Source organism: Anabrus simplex, chromosome 1 (genome assembly GCF_040414725.1).
Source record: "Anabrus simplex isolate iqAnaSimp1 chromosome 1, ASM4041472v1, whole genome shotgun sequence".
NCBI lineage: Eukaryota > Metazoa > Arthropoda > Insecta > Orthoptera > Tettigoniidae > Anabrus > Anabrus simplex.
In genome coordinates, this window is record NC_090265.1 from 621261994 (window position 1) to 621282441 (window position 20448).

Sequence of the window (20448 nt, forward strand, 5' to 3'; positions counted from 1 at the left end):
TGAGAAAAAAAGTTAAGAAATTAATTTCTATCAAGGTAGGAAGATTTCCATTTGGTTGCGTATATTTTGTGGAAGTGCAAAATCACTGTTTCGGTTTCGTATAAATCCCCAGCCAGTTCAGGGATTTAGAAACAATATTTGCCCTAAAACCTATCAAGGACAGGTGTATTCTAAATGTGAGTCTTGGTGGAAATACATCCAGTAGTTTGTAGCACTCGCGTACATACGGCGTAATTAAGGAAGAAATAATGCAGTTAAGAAAGTTGAAAGTAACAGAAAATGGATTATAACTGAGGACAGCCGGATAACGACAAATATGTAAACGCCAAGTGAATGTATTGGAAAATCAAATGCCCCTCAATAAATTATGCTAGTGTGAGTTAAGAATATAATAAAGCGGTAACAGAGGAGAAATTTAGGTCCAGTGATTCTTAGGTGAACAAATAAGAAGATGACTAATGGTGTTATTACTTAATCTATTCGAGGGCGGTTATAACATCCAACGATATTCCGCCAATATCCCGCAGATAGGCCGATTGACGCCTCTCTTGCCTTCTACCCAAGGAACAACCACGAATTTAAAAGCATGATGAGGAAAATGGCAATACGTTACTTCCCTGCTGGCATGCAGTCAGAGACGTTGCCATGGTAACCTGTAGGTTCGTTGTCGGTCTGTCGGTCACTCAATGCAGAGCATGATACCAGCGGAAAATTGTAAATTTCTCCGTCATGTGAAAAGTAAGGTAAATTATGAACATAACGAAAGTTGTTTATAATGAAGAGGCGTTTCACGTACAGTAAACGAAGTTTACAGAAAATCAATAGTATAAGGGAAAATGGACTGGTTTTCCTATAAAACCCCCGTCTTTTCTAAGATTTTAAAATGATATGCATATCGAAACCTTCCCCGGGATGAGTATACTCTAAATATGAAGTTTCGTTTAGATCTATCCAGCCGTTTCGAAGTGATGGTGGAAAAACCATTCTGGTTTTCCTATAAACCCTCGGTCTATTCAAAGATTTTAAAATAATATGCATATCGAAACCTTCCCCGGGATGAGTATACTCTATATATGAAGTTTCGTTGAGATCTATCCAGCCGTTTCGAAGTGATGGTGGAACAGACAAACAGACAGACAAACAGACAGACACGAAAAGTAAAAACCACCGATTCGGTCTTGAGTTGACCTAAAACGGATAAATATCTGAAAAATTGGCAAAACAAAAGAAATTACAGACAGCGGACCCCCTACAATTTTATTTATATAGATGTTTCTTTACGATGAGTCACTCTTTAACACAAGATGTAAGAAGAATTAATCAGACGCGATTAAAATGTAACATTTCTGGTCTCGAATGAAATTCTTCTTCTTCTTCTTCTTCTTCTTCTTCTTCTTCTTCTTCTTCCGTGGCTCTCAACTGGGGAGCGTGGATTGACGAGCCTCTGAACAGGAAATGTTAGGAATGTACAGGAAGTGTATTCTTCTTCTTTTTCTACCGCTTTTTCCACACCTGTGGGGTCGTGGGTGCGAACTGTGTCGCACACGTGGATTTGGCCATGTTTAACGACCGGATGCCCTTTCTGACGCCAACCGTATATGGAGGGATGTAATCACTATTGCGTGTTTCTGTGGTGGTTGGTAGTACAGTATGTTGTGTGAATATAAAGAGGAAAGTGTTGGGACAAACACAAACATCCAGTCCCCGGGCCAGAAGAATTAATCCGAGGTGAATAAAATCTCCGACCCGGCCGGGAATCGAACCCGGGAACCTCTGAACCGAAGGCCTCAACGCTGACCATTCAGCCGAGTTGGACTACAGGAAGTGTATTTGTTACGGTTGACAATGTCCTATTGTCGTTCAGCGGGACAAAAGTCAGTATTTGTCGTTTTGTTTTACGTCACACATGTGGCGAGTGCTTGTAAACACATACGCATTCACAGTTCACAGGTGACCGACTGTGTTTGGGTTTATGACACACAGCGAGTGTTTATAAACATCTACCTATATAAACAGTTCGTGTGTTTGTTAGAATTCAGTCTACTACTTTCACGTGCGGCCAGGTGTGCTGTGTTTGTCACAACAGGTCACTTGCCCTTGTGTCTGGAATGACTGACAGCATTCAGAAGCAAGCAACTGAACAGTGGCGCGTGTTATTACCTACTGTATTACCTTACATGAAAGTATTGCGTTTTTTACAACGTACTATCATCATCATCATCATCATCTGTTTACCCTCCAGGTTCGGTTTTTCCCTCGGACTTAGCGAGGGATCCCACCTCTACCGCCTCAAGGGCAGTGTCCTGGAGCTTCAGACTCTTGGTCGGGGGATACGACTGGGGAGTATGACCAGTACCTCGCCCAGGCGGCCTCACCTGCTATGCTGAACAGGGGCCTTGTGGAGGGATGGGAAGATTGGAAAGGATAGGCAAGGAAGAGGGAAGGAAGCGGCCGTGGCCTTAAGTTAGGTACCATCCCGGCATTCGCCTGGAGGAGAAGTGGGAAACCACGGAAAACCACTTCCAGGATGGCTGAGGTGGGAATCGAACCCACCTCTACTCAGTTGACCTCCCGAGGCTGAGTGGACCCCGTTCCAGCCCTCGTACCACTTTTCAAATTTCGTGGCAGAGCCGGGAATCGAACCCGGACCTCCGGGGGTGGCAGCTAATCACGCTAACCACTACACCACAGAGGCGGCACAACGTACTATCACTGTACAAAAAAATGTTTTTACGTATGGCTTGCAAATATCATTCTCTGCTATCCCGTGTGATTGCAGTAAAAACATTTCCTTTCATTCTGTATAGGCTACCGCTGTAAATTTCATTGCTACCTGACTCTGCATTAATTCAGCTAACGAGTTGACTCTGCCATTATTATTTACAAAACATAGTACTTGAGATTAGTCACGGACATAGCCTTAGAGATACAAACATCCACAGTTCTATCCCTTCAAACAAGCAACTCAATGTTGAAAACATCCTAGGGATATGAGCTACGAATTTTAGGTAAATAAAAGATAACAAATTATGAGAATATTTTATTTATTCCTAAAAAATACAATAATTTTCTTAATCATTGTTGTACGGTCATTAGATCGGCAGTTATTTTTCTACCACTACGAGTGCTAATGTGAATCGCTGCGTAGTTTCACTTACACACCACTACGAGCGCTAATGTTAGTGCAGAGTTTCACGTAAGCCCTTATAACGACATTCGGTGTGAAAATTTTTCAAAGAATCAAAAACGCCTGAAGGTATTAAATCAAGGAACACATTACAGAAAGAATTATGTAAATAAGTAAATTTGGCTAGGATTTGAATAAAAAAGAAAACTAATAACGAAACAAGCGATTTAGGCTGTTTCTCCGGAACTGCATTTAGGCCGGAAGTGTTTATCGAAATTTGTTTATTTAGTTTGATATAGCTACCTAAGACTCACAGTTTGAAACCTCTGCGGGTCCTTTAGCCATTCAACTTTCGGCACAAATTAAGGAAATTGCTTAATTTTACGATTTTTTTAATTTTTTTAATTTTTTTATTTTTTTTGGTATGGGGACACTTATTTTGTCTGCTAAGAAATGTTTCAACATTAGGATGTGATTGAAGCTTTATCGATGGATGACATCAACTTGGGACATAATTCAAAAGCAGAAAGACAGATGTCACTAGATGTTGCGTTTCAGAAGGGATCGTGCGTGTCCATTACGTCATCCCTCTGCGTGTGGTCTAATGATGTCAGAAGAAGAACAAGGTGAAAGATGTAACCCGGTAGTTGCCAACCAATTTCCTAAAAGTTTAATTGGCTCCCAGCAATTTGGGAAGTAAAGGTCATTTGTGTTCCAAGAATATAGAGTACAAATGTGAACTAAGTTACAAACTTTTTTCTCTCTAACATTTTTGGCCTCGAATGAAACTAATGTGTTTCTTCTTCTTCTTCTTCTTCTTCTTCTTCTTATTATTATTATTATTATTATTATTTTTATTATTATTATTCTTGCCCTGGTAGTGGTGACTTTGTATACATCCAAGCCAACCTTGTGTCCAGCGTGGCATAAACCTGGGGATCGTGAATTGATGACCATGGGGGCTGTAACTGTCCCTAGCATTGCTCTTCGCTTACATACTCCCTACCCGAACGTTTTTCTTTTCTCTTATAACGCCAGTGGTATTTGGATTGCGATACCTCAATGGCCTTCCGTTTTATCGTCCTTCGTAACCTTTTTCTATTTCTTATTCATTCATTCTTAATAAGACAATATCTTCCTTTCAACACTTTACCAATAATAATAATAATAATAATAATAATAATAATAATAATAATAATAATAATAATATAGTAATCAAGCCCGAAGTCTTATATGCCAGCGAGACCCTTACACTAAATGGGAAAGGTGACCTAGAAAACTTTTTAAAAGAAAAAAGAAAAATCCTGAGGAAAATTCTCGGCCCCCGAAAACCGGAAGATGGATGTAGACTCAGATCACGCAAAGTGACGGAAGAGCTTTCCAACATTGCAGAAGACATCCGCAAAAGACGTCTGAAATTTTATGGGCACGTCCGCAGACTGCCGGCAAGTAGACTGGCACACAAGATTCTTACCTACATAGAACATCTTAAAAATATTCCATGGGTACTGGAAGTGAAGAAGGATCTGGAAAAAGCCCAGATGAACTCAAATGACACCGCGGACAGAAACCTATACAGGAAAACAATTAATGGATGGAAAGTGGAACCAGAGAACGAAGTGAAAAAGAAGACTGGAGCAAAGTGGACGGAAGAACGAAAACAGATCCACGGAGAAAGGATGAGAGCTGTTTGGCAACTCAGAAAACAAAATCGTTAGAGCTTTGCGTGATCCATTGGGTCCATACGCACATAATAATAATAACAATAATAATAATAATATTAATAATAATAATAATAATAATGCACCCGTCCACCTCCCGAGTCCCAGACTAGCATTTATCTCAGGGGTGTCGGTTCATTATTTAAGTCATCAAATATAAATATAACGGCATAATAGAACACGGGAATGAACGGAGCAATTAAAATTAAAATGGGGAAGGCTCGATTGTAAACTTGAATTTAAGGACTCCATGATAGGACTAGGAAGTGACTGTTAACTTTAAAAAGGGCATCATCTAACTACAATAAAAAGATTATGAGAGTGGTTTCCTTTGAAATAATTTGCCAGAAGGAGCAGTTTATTACGCCATCCGACGTACGAAACTTTGATACATTTGGCAACGATATTTAAATTTCCACACATGTTACATACACAAATCACTTGCTATACCGCAAGTGGTATCAATATCTTGCAGGGGTTGCTTCTGAAATAAAATGACATTTTGAGGTATAATTTACGGATCGATTCCATTTGAATCGAACCGTTGTTCAAGGATATAGCTTCCTTCTATCGGGAGCCCGAGCATAACCCATGTTACGGTCGGCTTCCCGATTTAACTAAGATGATGTACTCCGGCTATATACATTTTTCCGAGACCGGTACTCGGACTGGGTAATGTTTCTCATGAATTACGAAAAATGGATTACACGGACAGTTCCTATCTTACGATATCCAGCTGATGCCATACCACTGAATTAGCATTTATATTTTATTTACATGTGAGTTGAAATGTTACAAAGTAGCCTCAGCAGACTACTGCCACAGATGAGATAACGAGAAGCGGTTGGGAAATACCGTGGCAATGGCCCCCCTCGCATCGCGAGCGAAGTAAACAAACACGCCAAGTATTACTGTAACATCGTCCCATGCGGAAACCGTACAATAACGAGGTACCAAATGACTCTAATATTATCATTCTTATTATTCAACATACGAATAGAGGGATGTTGTTACCAAGTAATTAATTAACTATCGTCAGAAATATTCATTTAATTATCATCCTCGAAATTATTATTATTATTAAATAGGTGACCCAAGATATTATTATTATTATTAACGTCACTCAAGAGGTTATTATTATTAATGAACCGGTCACTTCCGCCAAATATATTAAGATATCGGTCGCAATTTTAATATTTCACTGATCAACCAACGACATCATTACTGTTATTATTATGACAATTATTATTAATCTGACCGCGATGATTTAACATCGTCCTTACATTATTATTATTATTATCGGTTGCATATTATCATTTAGATTCCCGTTTAACATCTTTATCAACGCTCATTTAATTAAGGCGGTCCAATCCTTTATCTGCAATATTTATTATTATTATTATTATCATCACGACATCATGATTGTCATCGCTCGTCATTACAATGAATACAATATACGACCATTTATGTGGAATCTGAACTCTCATTATCCTTAGATCCGTTGTATCTCAACGAATAGCTGTGCAGTCTATTTATTTCGTACATGCTGTCACGGGTTCGAATTCTCCCCGCTACGTAACTCAGTATTTCTCTGTGACACTGCCCGTACATTTTACACTCATTTCAATATCCTAAGTGTCTCTCGTACGGAATTTATTTCCCTTCCTATCTCAATATTCCTTGATTCGTTTATTTCTCACAGAATTATCAACTGACTTATTTATTCATTTCTGACATCGTACGACCTTTTATTATCTGACTGCAGATTCTCTCACATTTTCTATCTCATTTTGATCTACGCCTTAGTTCATTCTCCACAAATAATCGTAACATCTTGAAATTATATTTACCAAAATTTGACAATCATGGTTTCGTAATATTAGTCCTACGTGTTCCGGCTAATGAATCGCAACTTTAAGACACGACATTTATACGTAAAAAAATATTGGACCGTAATTTAAACCACACGTTCATAACATGTACGGATTATTAGCACCGATCTACATTTCAATATTATTAATTGATCAAATTAAATTACCACGCACTTTAATTCCGAATTAAAAACGACATCCCGTCATTAAATGATTCCCAATAAACTCAACACCTGATCACATAAATTTATTATTACGCACTGCTCACTAAATATTCCAATATCACATGAATTATTATTATATCCAAATTATATTTTTAAAAAATATCTTCTTCAAAAAAAAAGTAGTTATATTATTTATTTATTATTATTATTAATTAAAAAAATAATACTCTTAATATGTTTAACGCATAACCCCTTTCACAAATTCGATTTATTCTGGCACTAATCAATCCCAGATACGATTTACTTGGAATATTATTTATTATAATCGCATCTCACAAATTTTAACAACTTCACTTTGAAAATATGAACATACTAATCACAACAAAACACAACTGGTATGGCGAAGCTGGATTTTCCTTCAATGTCATTACATAGCTCGTTAAAATGACAAAACAGAAAAAACACATATCGGGTCTTATTTAACTATCATAACCAAAATCAAATGTAAAGAAAATTATTGACTACAAAGAAATATGAATGCATGCATGACTTAACGTACTACACTATATATACAAATTTACATCTCCAACAAACTGAATACATAAAAGACCCGATTATTTACATTGTTATTATTTACTACTGTCCGTGCTACAAATTTAATATGGGGTCGTTAAGCGACTCATCTTGTTACAGAAGGTAACCAAGTATAATCAAATTATTCCCATTTTTCCCATCACGATAACATTTCCCAAATATTATTTACAGTTTAGTACTCATCTTAGTTATCGGTATTCCATTACAGCTTTGCAGATGAGAGGCTCCTTCCGGCCCCTCTCTGCGTTTTACTCCTCCATTCTTGATGGCGTAGTTCCACAAAAGATTTCCTGGCACATTACCATTTTACACTAATACCTTCATTACCACAAACCTTCACCGTTTACAACGTTAACACTGAATACTTTAACTGTTATACAACAAATTAATATCCTAGACCCAAGAATTTAATATTTACACTATTTCAATCTTCGTCCAATTACCGCACAATGGACCTGGACACGTACGACGAGGTGTCAACTTTTACGCCCGTCGCGATACGCCCGTTTCATATGGCACTCTTGAAGTGTTCATGATAGCGGTTCGATATTGCAAAATACAGGCTATTACTCCCTTAAAATACTGTTCGTCACACAGTCTGTTATTTACGTACTCATTGTGGTACAATTTATACTACTCTCTTGCAGTGCAATTACTTTACATCACTGATATTTATAACTGACAAACACTGTCCTACGTTGACTATTTCCAGTTCATGTTGCTTAAGCGCGATCACATTTTACAAACACTGGCGGATGCTCGCGCCATTAAATGACTGTACGCCCGTAGAATTCGAAGATAGCTGCGACCAACAGTTCAGCTCCCGAGATTCAGTTCAAGTGTGCTGCGACCGTCAATTCAGCTCCCGAGATTCACTTCAAGTGTGCTGCGACCATCAATTCAGCTCCCGAGATTCACTTCAAGTGTGTTGGCGAGGATCCCTTGCCCCGTATATATGGATGAAGCTTTCTCCCGCGGATTCATTGACGTCATACCCCTGAGGGAGGGGGTGGATTTTTAATATCGGTACTTGCACTCCGAATTGGACGTTAAAATTTACATCAAATTAATCCACTCCGCAAGCATATCTGCTGGATTAAATATGAACTCCTGGTGATCACAGATTTAGGAGATACGGGTGGATTTAGCTCCTCACATTTCGCGCCTTCGGTAGCGTCCCTTACAACGTGGTCTTTGTCCAGCCAATGAGATTCAAGCTGTCTGGTTTCCAAGAAATCCAGCCTCCAATTTATTTAATTTGCCAATAATTATTGATTATTTTTCCATGCGTGACATCTAATAAATTCATTACATCCATCCGTGTACTCACAATAATTTATTACTGATTACTTTTGTAGTTACGAGAATATCTCATCCATCCTTCCTTAAGATGGTATCCCTGAGCCTTCCATTAAATTTTTACGATTGGCCGGCAAGCGGTCACGTGATTTAAATCTCCACCTGCTCGAACCTAGGCCAGCGAATGTACACGTAGCCGCTGTAATTTTCCACGACCTCACGGAATTTCCGTCCTGCCAAAAATATCCCAAGGTATTACTCATGTTGTGAGTTTCCTTTGTATGACTCTCCCCCTTCTCTTTCTGACCAAGACTTATTTGTAGACTTGTATTTCCTTGTTCGCCAACTAATGAGATTCCCTGCTGTGAAGTAGCCAAATGTTGTCGTGTTGAGCTAATCCGTCAGGCTCCAGTCTGTCGTCCTTCCTTCGCTCCGATTTCGACATTACATAAACGAAATATTTTCAACTACACTTCTGTATTTCAATAAATGTACCATATATCATTTTATCAATCAAATCATGACACTATGGGCCTAAGTCACTCGGGTTCAATAATAATAATAATAATAATGTTATTGGGTTTACGTCCCACGAACTACTTACACGGATTTTGGAGACGCCGGGGTGCCGGAATATAGTCCCGCAGGAGATCTTTTACATGCCAGTAATTCTACCGTCACGAGGATGACTGTAATTGAGCACCTTCAAATATCACTGGATTGAGACAGGACCGAACCTACCAAGTTGGGGTCAGAAGGCCAGTGCCTCAACCGTCTGAGCCACTCTGCCCGGCACTCTTTACCTAATTGTAATTGAATAGCCCAAGTCAGTAAGTGCCCAAGTAACTAAGACCAAGTTCTGAGGAAACTAAAAAAATCATTCTGCAATGTCAATTTTTCGTTAATTCTTTTAAGAACATACTAACTTAACGTTTCTTGACAAGCTGAATATATTTTTGTTATATTATTGTTATTGGTTTTCACGTCACACGAAATCGTTCACAGTTTTCGGAGACGCCAAGGTGCCGGAATTTTCTCCCGCAGAGATTTTTAACGTACTAGTAAATCTACCGACACAAGGCTGGCGCATTTGAACAACTTCAAATACCGCCTGACTGAGCTAGCATCGAACCTGCCAATATGAGCTCAGAAGACCAGCACCCTACCACCTGAGCTACCCAGCACGGCAAGCTGAATATGATGACAGTATTTACTTATTTCCATGGATCTCCAGTTTCTCAAAAAGTGAAAATTAATTTTATGAACATGGTTAGGTATTGATTTAGTCACTTGGTTATGTCTTGCCAGAACTGCAAAAATGTATCTTTTTTTTTTTCACATTTCTTAAAATACTATTTCCTTCTTGTTCTCTTCCCGTTTTGGTAATTTATTCTAATTAGCGTGTTTTTAAACATTTAATTAAAATAATGTAACCGGACTGAGTAGCTGAGACGGTGCCGGGTTCGATTCCCGTCGAATTAGTTGATTTTATTCGCGTCTGATTAATTCATCTGACTAGAAGAATGAGTGTTCGTGTTTGTTCTAATAAATTCATCTTCATCTATATACAACACACTACCCAATGCTATAGTGATTACAACACTGCACAATGTCCAATAACGGACCATTATATTGGTACTCCACTCATTGTTGGCGTTAGGAAGGGTAATCAGCCATATAAACAAGGCCAAATTCATATGTGTGACAGAGTTACAGTTCAGACCATAATCCCACCAGAGTGTGGGAAAAGTGGTAAATAAAAAGTACAATGAAATGGCGTGTGGCTTTTAGTGCCGGGAGTGTTCGAGAACAAGTTCGGCTTGCCAGATGCAGGTCTTTCGATTTGACTCCCGTAGGCGACCTGCGCGTTGTGATGAGGATGAAATGATTATGAAGATGATACATACACCCAGCCCTCGAACCCGGAAATCCTGTGACCATAGGCCAGTACGCTAACCATTTAGCCATGAAGCAGGACGGGAAAAGTGGTAGAATTGTAGTATTAAATAGGCCGATGGCATCGGCGTTTGGACCTTTAAAATGTGTCATCATAATCATCACCATTAATAATACGTTTAGCATATTTGGGGGCTGCCTATCCAAGGCCTAAAGGCGCACTTGGTTTGCTAATTTAGACGTAGATTCATAATTCTGTCCGCAAGTCAAGAAGTCCATAGACCATGCTGCCTTTTCTGGGAAGTTACATGACCCTGAGCCTCATCTGAGGACAATGGCAACCGGGCCTAGAGGTGACCACTGTACTTCTTCAGGATTAGTGATAGAGTTTTTTAGCCCATGCTGGACGAATAGTGCACTTCACGGTTTTGGTAGCAGTAATGTCAAACATGTACGTAACATTCTAGCCGGAAGGTCTATTGGTCGTGAAAATCGAAGGTTGCAGGTTCGGGACCCGCAGGTATCCATTTCCTCATTTTTTCTGAACGTCATATCCATTTGGCATGTATTTTGTGTTCGATACGATCTAAAATCTGAAAACTGAATTTAAATGGTAACCATTATTTGCAATTCCTTCAGGGCGTCCATGGTTTGTACGGAGATGGCACGGATATTTTATAAAGTAAGCTGAAGTGCAGAAGTCTCCGTGGCTCAGGTGGCAGCGAACCGGCCTCTCACTGCTGGATTCCGTGGTTCAAATCCCGGCCACTCCATGTGAGATTTGTGCTGGACAAAGCTGGACTGCGGTTTTCCCTGTCATCTTTCATTCCAGCAACACTCTCCAATATCATTTCATTTCATCTGTCAGTCATTAATCATCGCCCTAGAGGAGTGCGATAGGCTTCGTCATCTGTCAGACTTGAAATTAAACACATAACAATAACTTCTAAACTACAAAATAGTTCTTAATCAGTCAACGTCACAATAACGAAATTTACAAATTAACAGGTAGTAATAAAATACCTAAAAGTAATCAATCAATAAAATGCCCGGGCATCGCCGGCTAATATAGCTAGTGCAAAATAAATACATGTTATTAACATTTATTGTATCGCAGAATGAATTTCTTTACTACTGAGCAATGTCCTAATGCAAACGGAAAGAGGATGACATATCAATAGCATCCGCCCCCTAGTCATGATGTTTTCCATGCATCGTGTGTCTAACTGTTCTATACACGTGACGATGCACCTGACACAGTGCAATTAATATCCCCACTTGTTCCTGCAGGCGTGTTTCATGGCCGTCTTTGTGTACACTGTGCTTCTACCAAGCCTCAATGCGTGGTTAATTATGTATACTGTAACTTATTTCAGGATTCAGAATTAGCCAATAAATCATGTACATGTTTCATAATTGATTTCTTGCTGTATGACGGCATGCACTGTGCCCTAGCTGGGTTGGCCCGAGCATTGCGTGATTGGGCGACATAAACATAACCTCAAACCTTGAAAAGTGTTGAGCAGGATTGTAGTTTCTTGAGTCAGTATGACAATGTAGGGTGTGCAACGTTCCTACGTAAGAAATACAGTGTATTATCTAAAATGTTGCTATCTTTTTCTTATTGTAATATTTGTACTTCTTCAGGTGCCTCGGTAGATCAGTAGAACCCAACGCATGATCCCAAGTTCACAGGTTCGATCCTGGATGAGGGAGTCGATTTTTGTCGGGTGATACTCCATGTCTATATTTCAAAGATCTCTGATGGCGCTCTCAGCGTCACTCAAAAGAATTAAATTTACCGGCTATAGGAACCGACCAACCGACCAGAATGTGTCAGCGTTCGCTGCTAGACGGCAAAGAATCGGAATATTAAAATTGATTGACAGGCTGCGTAGAAGACACCACTTTGAAAGGTCTAACACTTTTTAACTGAGTTCATACGATTATTATTATTATTATTATTATTATTATTATTATTATTATTATTATTATTATTATTATTATTATTATTACAAGGGTCATGGCAACTATTTTTTTCTCGCAAACAGGAGACAACACGGGAAATATAAAATATGCATTTCGAAATATAGGGCATGTACTTATGCATAGTGCCTGAAGACAAATTCTGAATGGAGCAGATTCTCGTAGGAAAGTTACAGAACACAGGCCAATGGTAAATATTGTTTTATTATGGTATAGATAAGGAGCCTCCGTGGCTCAGGCGGCAGCGCGTCGGCCTCTCACCGCTGGATACCGTGGTTCAAATCCCGGTGACTCCATGTGAGATTTGTGCTGGACAAAGCGGAGGCGGGACAGGTTTTTCTCCGGGTACTCCGGTTTTCCCTGTCATCTTTCATTCCAGCAACACACTCCATTATCATTTCATAGCATTTATCACTCATTAATAAATCACCTTGTGAGTGGCGACACCATTGTAATAACAGCCTATATATGTTTCATTCATTACATCCCTGACCCGGTCAATGACTGGAAAACAGGTTGTAGGTTTTCATTTTTTTTAATGGTATAGATAGCAAATACACTAGACGACGTACAAAGGCCAGGTCTCCACTGGTTACAGACCTTCGAAATAATCACCCAAGGTTTCCACTGTGCGTTGCCAGCGGTGGGGCAGGCGCTGAATACCATTCGCTGCATGTGTATCGCTAACGTGTGACACCTCTCTCCGAAATGCTGTTACGATGTCTGTTAGCAAACCGTTGTCCACGTAATGGCTTTTTGACTTTGGGGATTAGACCATAGTCACATGCGCTCAGATCAGGCGAATAAGGCGAGTGTGGAAGAACCTCCCATCCCCACCGTTGTAAGCCACGCTGAATGATGGCTGCTGTGTGAGCTGTAGCGTTATCGTTTGAACGTCTCCACCCACCTCGCCACTGTTCTATAGGGCATGGCATGCACACCTAATGCTTCCCGCAGCTCTGCATGGCATTGGCGTGCATTTCTGCCGCGGAGAACTGCTATCTTAATATACGATCGTTGCTGCTGCTTGTTGATTTCCATTTTGTGACGCTCTCACTCACACACTGGACTTGGGGGCATGCTTAGACCCACACTGTTGTTTACATACACTATCTAGTGGCATCATACGCAAGTACATACCGTACGTTTCCAAATGCATATCTTAGATTTTCCGTGTTGTCTCCTGTTCGCGAGAAGAAAAAAATAGTTGCCATGACTTATGGCTCGACCTACTACTATTATTATTATTATTATTATTATTATTATTATTATTATTATTATTTCTCTGCTTCGTTTCGGCTGGCTGTGGACCACGTTATTTCAACTGTTTTGCATCCTTGAACTTTAATTCTTTCCTGGTATTCGCACATTCACTTTCTGTGAGGCTCCTCTCTTTCATCAGTGCACTTGTGTTTTCAACCTCGGCTTTTCTTGGTGTCATTGGTACATTCGAACTTTCTTCTGGAGAGGAATTTGTTCCTGGATGTCTTCATGTGCGACCCCTATTTCGCGCTGGTCTGATGAACCAGGGTCCCTTGGTTTTCTTGTTTACAAAGTAGGAAAAGATCGGGTTGGTCAAACTTTGCGAGCTCATACGTATTAGGTGGCCATAAAAATGAATTCTCCGTTTCCAAACAGTGTCCATTATCCTTTCCACATGTCCTCTTCTGGATTCACCATTTTCCTGATTGGTCTCAGGACATTTCTCAGGATTTTTCTTTCTGAGCTTCTAATTCCCCTGTGGGTGGGGGCGACAGAATAACGCCCGCGGTATCCCCTGTCTGTCGTAAGAGGTGACTGAAAGAGGCCCCAGGGTCTCTGAACTTAGGAGCGTGGGTTAGCGACCAGGGGGCAGTTAGCTGAATCCTGGTATTGCTTCCACTTACTTGTGCCAGGCTCTAGTAATCACCACCACCACATCACTTTCATCTATCCCGTCTGACTTTCCTTGGTCAACTCTTGTTCTTTTACGACCTCGACGCTATAGGATCCGAGGGCTAGGAAGTTCTTCATTTTCACGCCCTTCATGGCCCTTGTCTTTCTTTGCCCGATATCTTCATTTTCCGCGTCCCTTCAATTTCTTCTCCCTGGTTAGTGTTATATAGAGGATGGTTGACTACTTGCACTTCCTCTTAAACAATAATCACCACCAACACCATTCTTGGCTTCTTACTTTTCGATCGGACCCTTCCTATACAACGCAAGGCATTCTGCTGCATGCAGCCCCTCTGGACGAATGACGTAACAATAATGCCTATTCTGGTGTTGACGGACACTGAACTTTTGTTGTAGTGATCATTTTTTAAAAATGCTATTTGTTCGGGGCGTGGACCTATAGAGATCATTTGCCCCTTCTTGCACCATATGATATGAACCTGCGTGTAATTGGAATTGCGGAAGTGTAGTGTGTTGAATGTGAGGATAGGAGCGTTAAAGACGACACAAACACCCAGTCCCCAGGCCAAGGATATTAATCATTATTCATTATTAACCCGGAGCCGCCGGGTTACAGGCAGGCTCGTTGCCCCTACACCCCGGAGCCAGACACCAGAGATCTCTAGTCACCAAGTTATTATTATTATTATTATTATTATTATTATTATTATTATTATTATTAGTAGTAGTAGTAGTAGTAGTAGTAGTAGTAGTAGTAGTAGTAGTAGTAGTAGTATATTTGTTCATTGGCTGAGGATAGAGGAAAATATAACTTTAACCACTGTCTCATTTATGATTGTACATTTGTACAAGATGTTGAGGCATAGGTAGCACTGACTAATTGAATTAAGGTCACGACAAGTGCCTTTGATGTTGTCAAATAGGTCTATCCTATGGTCAGTGGAGCAGTAAAAGTACATTCTGGTTCTGAGGGGGAAACAATGGGAAAGTTCTTCACATCACACCCCTTATAATAATAATAATAATAATAATAATAATAATAATAATAATAATAATAATAATAATAATAATAATAATAATAATAATAATAATAATAATAATAATAATAATAGTAATAATGTTATTTGATTTACGCCCCACTAACTACTTTTACGGTCTTCGGAGACGCCGAGGTGCCGGAATTTAGTCCCGCAGGAGTTCTTTTACGTGCCAGTAAATCTACCGACACAAGGCTGTCGTATTTGAGCACCTTCAAATACCACCGGACTGAGCCAGGATCGAACCTGCCAAGTTGGGGTTAGAAGGTCAGCGCCTTAACCGTCTGATCCACTCAGCCCGGCTCTCACCCTTGATGAGACGTGATATTCGATTGACTTCGTCACTGGCTTCTCACCAGTGCAGCCATGGACACGACCTTTCATTACAAAAATCCCACTAACATTGGCAAGGAATCCAGGATTCAAACCACAACCATCTTGGTGAGAAACCGGTGGCTATCACACTACTATATTTCGTAAAGTATAAAAATTTGTACTAAGGTACATTATGCCACATTGACGTAGAATTCATCAACGAATATGTACTTTAATTTATAGCCCCCTGTATATATTCTCTCTCACTTAATCACTGTTATTTGCACACTTTAGAGAGAGAGTAGGTATTACGATGCGACGTACCTTAGGAATAGGGTCGAAAGGTGAACATAAACTTGAGTACGACAGCTCAGTACTCAGTAGAAATTAATTGTGACGAATACAATCTGTCCTTCACCAACATCATCACTGAAGGCACTTTTGAGAAATACTGTACTCGTCTACCTACAAAGTTCTTCGGGGTTGAACAGTAATGAACGATGGGCTCTCTAGGATAAATTTCAAGATGATAATAATAATAATAATAATAATAATAATAATAATAATAATATCATCTCAGTTACCATGTAATCGGAATACCTGTGTGAATTAGTGCAACAGTTACGAGGTAGGAAAGGATAAATATAGCGTCCGCAGATTTACAATGAGTGCAAGTTATTCGATACGAGACAATAAGATATATAGCTATTCAAGTAACTTCATAGTTCAAAATATCAGTTTTATCCAATCCGGTGGCGGTGGTCTTTAAGGCGTCAAGTCTTTATAATCTGACGCCGTGGTTAGCCAGTTCGAGTCCCGTTGGTGGAAAAGAGAAAACACCATCCAAATAGTTGTAATAAGAGAAATAGTTATATATAATTTCTTATCACTAGACTGCGTGCCAAAAGCGTGGGTGCAATTTCAAGCCTCTCCTTAGTTCTCTTACGGAGTCAGGTAATATGAGATTCATCCGTCGGATGGCGATGTTAAGCCTTGATCAGCCAATTGGTTTTATGCAACGGAAATAGGCTATGTGCCGATACTGGTTTTCATCCTCTCCTTACATCATCATCATCATCATCATCAAAGTCATGAGACTGGCCACAGAAACACATTCGCATAATGATCTTCGCCTCTGAGGTGCGGGCAATATCACAAATTACTCGTCATCAAGGATGACGGGCTCGTTTCCAAGTGCCTGGACATTAGAACACGATGCACATGCACTATCAACATTGAATTATAAACATTTCAGCCCGCCTGGTGGCCATGATTGTAAAGGCATCATGTCTATATGGTCTTACACTGCGGTTAGCCAGTTCTAGTCCCGTTGGTCGAAACAATTTTCATCATCAAAATGTTGGCCGGCAGGGTAGCAGAGGCGGTAGCACGGAACGAGATGGCCGCGGGGTTAGGTTCATGGAGCTCGAACCCCATTGTCGGCAGACCTGAAGATGGCTTTGCGTACTTTCCTACTTTTGCATCAGGTAGGTTCCTGTCCTGTCCTAGTCCTTTCCTATCCAATCGTCGCCATAAGACCTATCTGTGTCAGTGCGACTTAAAAACGGTGACGGTATATACGAGGGCAAGTCAATAAGTATCTGCAATCAGTTTTTATAATATATTACAAAAAGAGTACACACATTTTATTATCATTTTTCAACAGAGTCACCCTGCTTTTCAATTCACGTGGTCCTCTGTTTCACAACCTATCTGATACCCTCTGCAAAAGAGGTTTTTGGTCACGCAGCAAGCCACGTATACACCGCTTTCTTCACCTGTTCACCGGAGCTGAATCGACGGCCTCTTAGAGCATTTTCAAGTAGACTGAACAGATTGTAACACGACGGAGCGAGAGCGGAAGTTACGCAGGATGCTCCAACACCTCGAAACGCAGCATCTGAAGAGTTTGAGCGGTGTGGGTGGTGGTATGTGGACGCGCATTGTCCTGCAACAAAGAAACTCCTTCCGGCAATAGACCTCTAAGTTTGTTGCGAATTGCAGGTTTCAGCTTGTTTACCAGCATATCACTGTAACGTTCACTGTTAGCTGTTTCCCCCTTTTCCTGGTAATGTTCCAGGATTGGCTCTTGGGAGTCCCAAAATGTTGCGAGCATCACTTTTAGTGCAGAAGGTTGACTCTTGAATTTATTTTTGACTGGGGATCCGGGATGCTTCCATTCCGTGCTCTGACGTTTGCTCTCTGGTACAAAGTGGTGAACCCATGTTTCATCTCCAGTGACGATCCGTTTCAGAAACGTTTCACCTTCGTTAGCATGACGGTCCAGTAGGTGCTGACATATTCTCACAAGAGTGCGCTTCTGCTCTTCATTGAGTTGTTTAGAAACCCATCTCGAACAGACTTTGTGAATGTTAAGCCTGTTATGCATGATTTCATATGCAGAACCATGGCTAATGTGCATGTGGTTTGCCACATCATCAACAGTTACTCGTCTGTTATTCAGGATCATACCACGCACTTGTTCAATGTTGGCATCAGTTACGGCTGCAGATGGACGTCCGGATCTTTCCTCATCCTTCACGCTCGAGCGACCCCTTTTGAACTGTTCAGTCCACTGGTAAACACTTCGCTGTGGCAAAACATTGTCCCTGTATTGTGCTGAAGATCTTCTATGAATTTCTGCACCTGGTACACTCTCAGACCACAAAAAATGGATTACGGAACGCTGTTCTTCCTTGGTGCAAACAAAGAGCTGCGTGGCCACCTTTACGTCGCAACAGCGCAAGCTGAACTGATCTGATAACGCTGAAATCACCTTAGATACAGCGGCTGTTGAGCACACAACGCCACTGAGCCAACCTAAAGACAAATAGAGCAAAATTGCAGATACTTATTAACTTGACTACGGAATTTCTAATCACTAGATTGCCTGACAAAAGGCTGGATTCAACCCCAAACCTCTCCGTAGTGTTCATTAGGAGTGATGGCATATGATGCTGTTGATGGTGATTCTTCAGCAGACCCCTTGGTGATTTTCGACACGAGTAGTCTATGTGCCGGCGTTGGGTTTCACCCTCCCTCTTACCACTATCCTATATCACGTAGTTCATTTCATTTCACTTCATTAACTCAACTGATGAGTTTGACGTCAGGATGGGCATCCCTTCGTAGAAACTCGCAACGAAGATTAATCTTACATCATACCCGACCCCGCAGAGAAACGGAATACCGAGCTCGATAGCTGCAGTCGCTTAAGTGCGGCCAGTGTCCAGTATTCGGCAGATAGTAGGTTCGAATCCCACTGTCGGCAGCCCTGAAAATGGTTTTCCGTGGTTTCCCATTTTCACACCAGGCAAATGCTGGGGCTGTACCTTAATTAAGGCCACGGCCGCTTCCTTCCATCTCCTAGCCCTTCCCTGTCCCATCGTCGCCATAAGACCTATCTGTGTCGGTGCGACGTAAAGCAATTAGCAAAGAAACGGAATAAGAGTTGGACATACATACATACATACATACATACATACATACATACATACATACATACAACCACCTATCTTGGCTCCGACTAGAAATCCGCCACATACTATGCATACTCTATGCAATCTCCATAAAGTCCTTCATTCTTCACAGCCATTTTACCTTACTTCATATTTCAAATACCAGTCTTATCACTAGACCTACCAAAAATTCCATCCTTGCTTTACCTACCCGTAGAACTGCCATTTACGATAATTAATTCACAGTAATTGTCTATCGTGAGTGGAACCTCTTTGCCGAAAGTATCAGAGGGTTAAGCACTATTCGCACTCTGGAGACATTTTATGTACCAATAAGGATCATATGTAAACTTGATGCTGCTACTCGCAACCATTCTATTGCCATGGATGCACTATTAGAAGATTAGTCCAAATTTTCTAATAGTTTTATTTTCCAAACGTTAATAAATTTTATGCACTTTCTCTTTTTTACATGCAGAATTTCATTTCGTCACTCATCAGTTTTGTAAAAATGAAAACCTACAACCTGTTTTCCAGTCATTGACCGGGCAGGAATGAAATGAATGAATCAGATATAGGCTATTAATACGATGGGGTCGCCACTCCCAAAGTGATTTATTAATGACTGATAGATGCTATGAAATGAGAATGGAGAGTGTTGCTGGAATGAAAGATGACAGGGAAAACCGGAGTACCCGGAGAAAAACCTGTCCCGCCTCCGCTTTGTCCAGCACAAATCTCACATGGAGTGACCGGGATTTGAACCACGGTATCCAGCGGTGAGAGGCCGACGCGTGCCGTCTGAGCCACGGAGGCTCCATCAGTTTTGTATTACTATTAATTTATTTGTATTTAATCTAGTTATTGTAATACAATGCAATATTCGTATATTTTAGTGCCTGGTTAGATGGAAGAGATAGCCTGAAGACCAGATAAAATAAAACATTACTAACTACATACACACAGGTCGATGAATTTTACAAGCATTCATTTCCAAATCAAGAACTGCCTGAAGTACCTTTCAAGTCGCATGGTTATAAATCTTACAGTTGTAATTGAGATTTCTCTTTCGCTTACTATATCA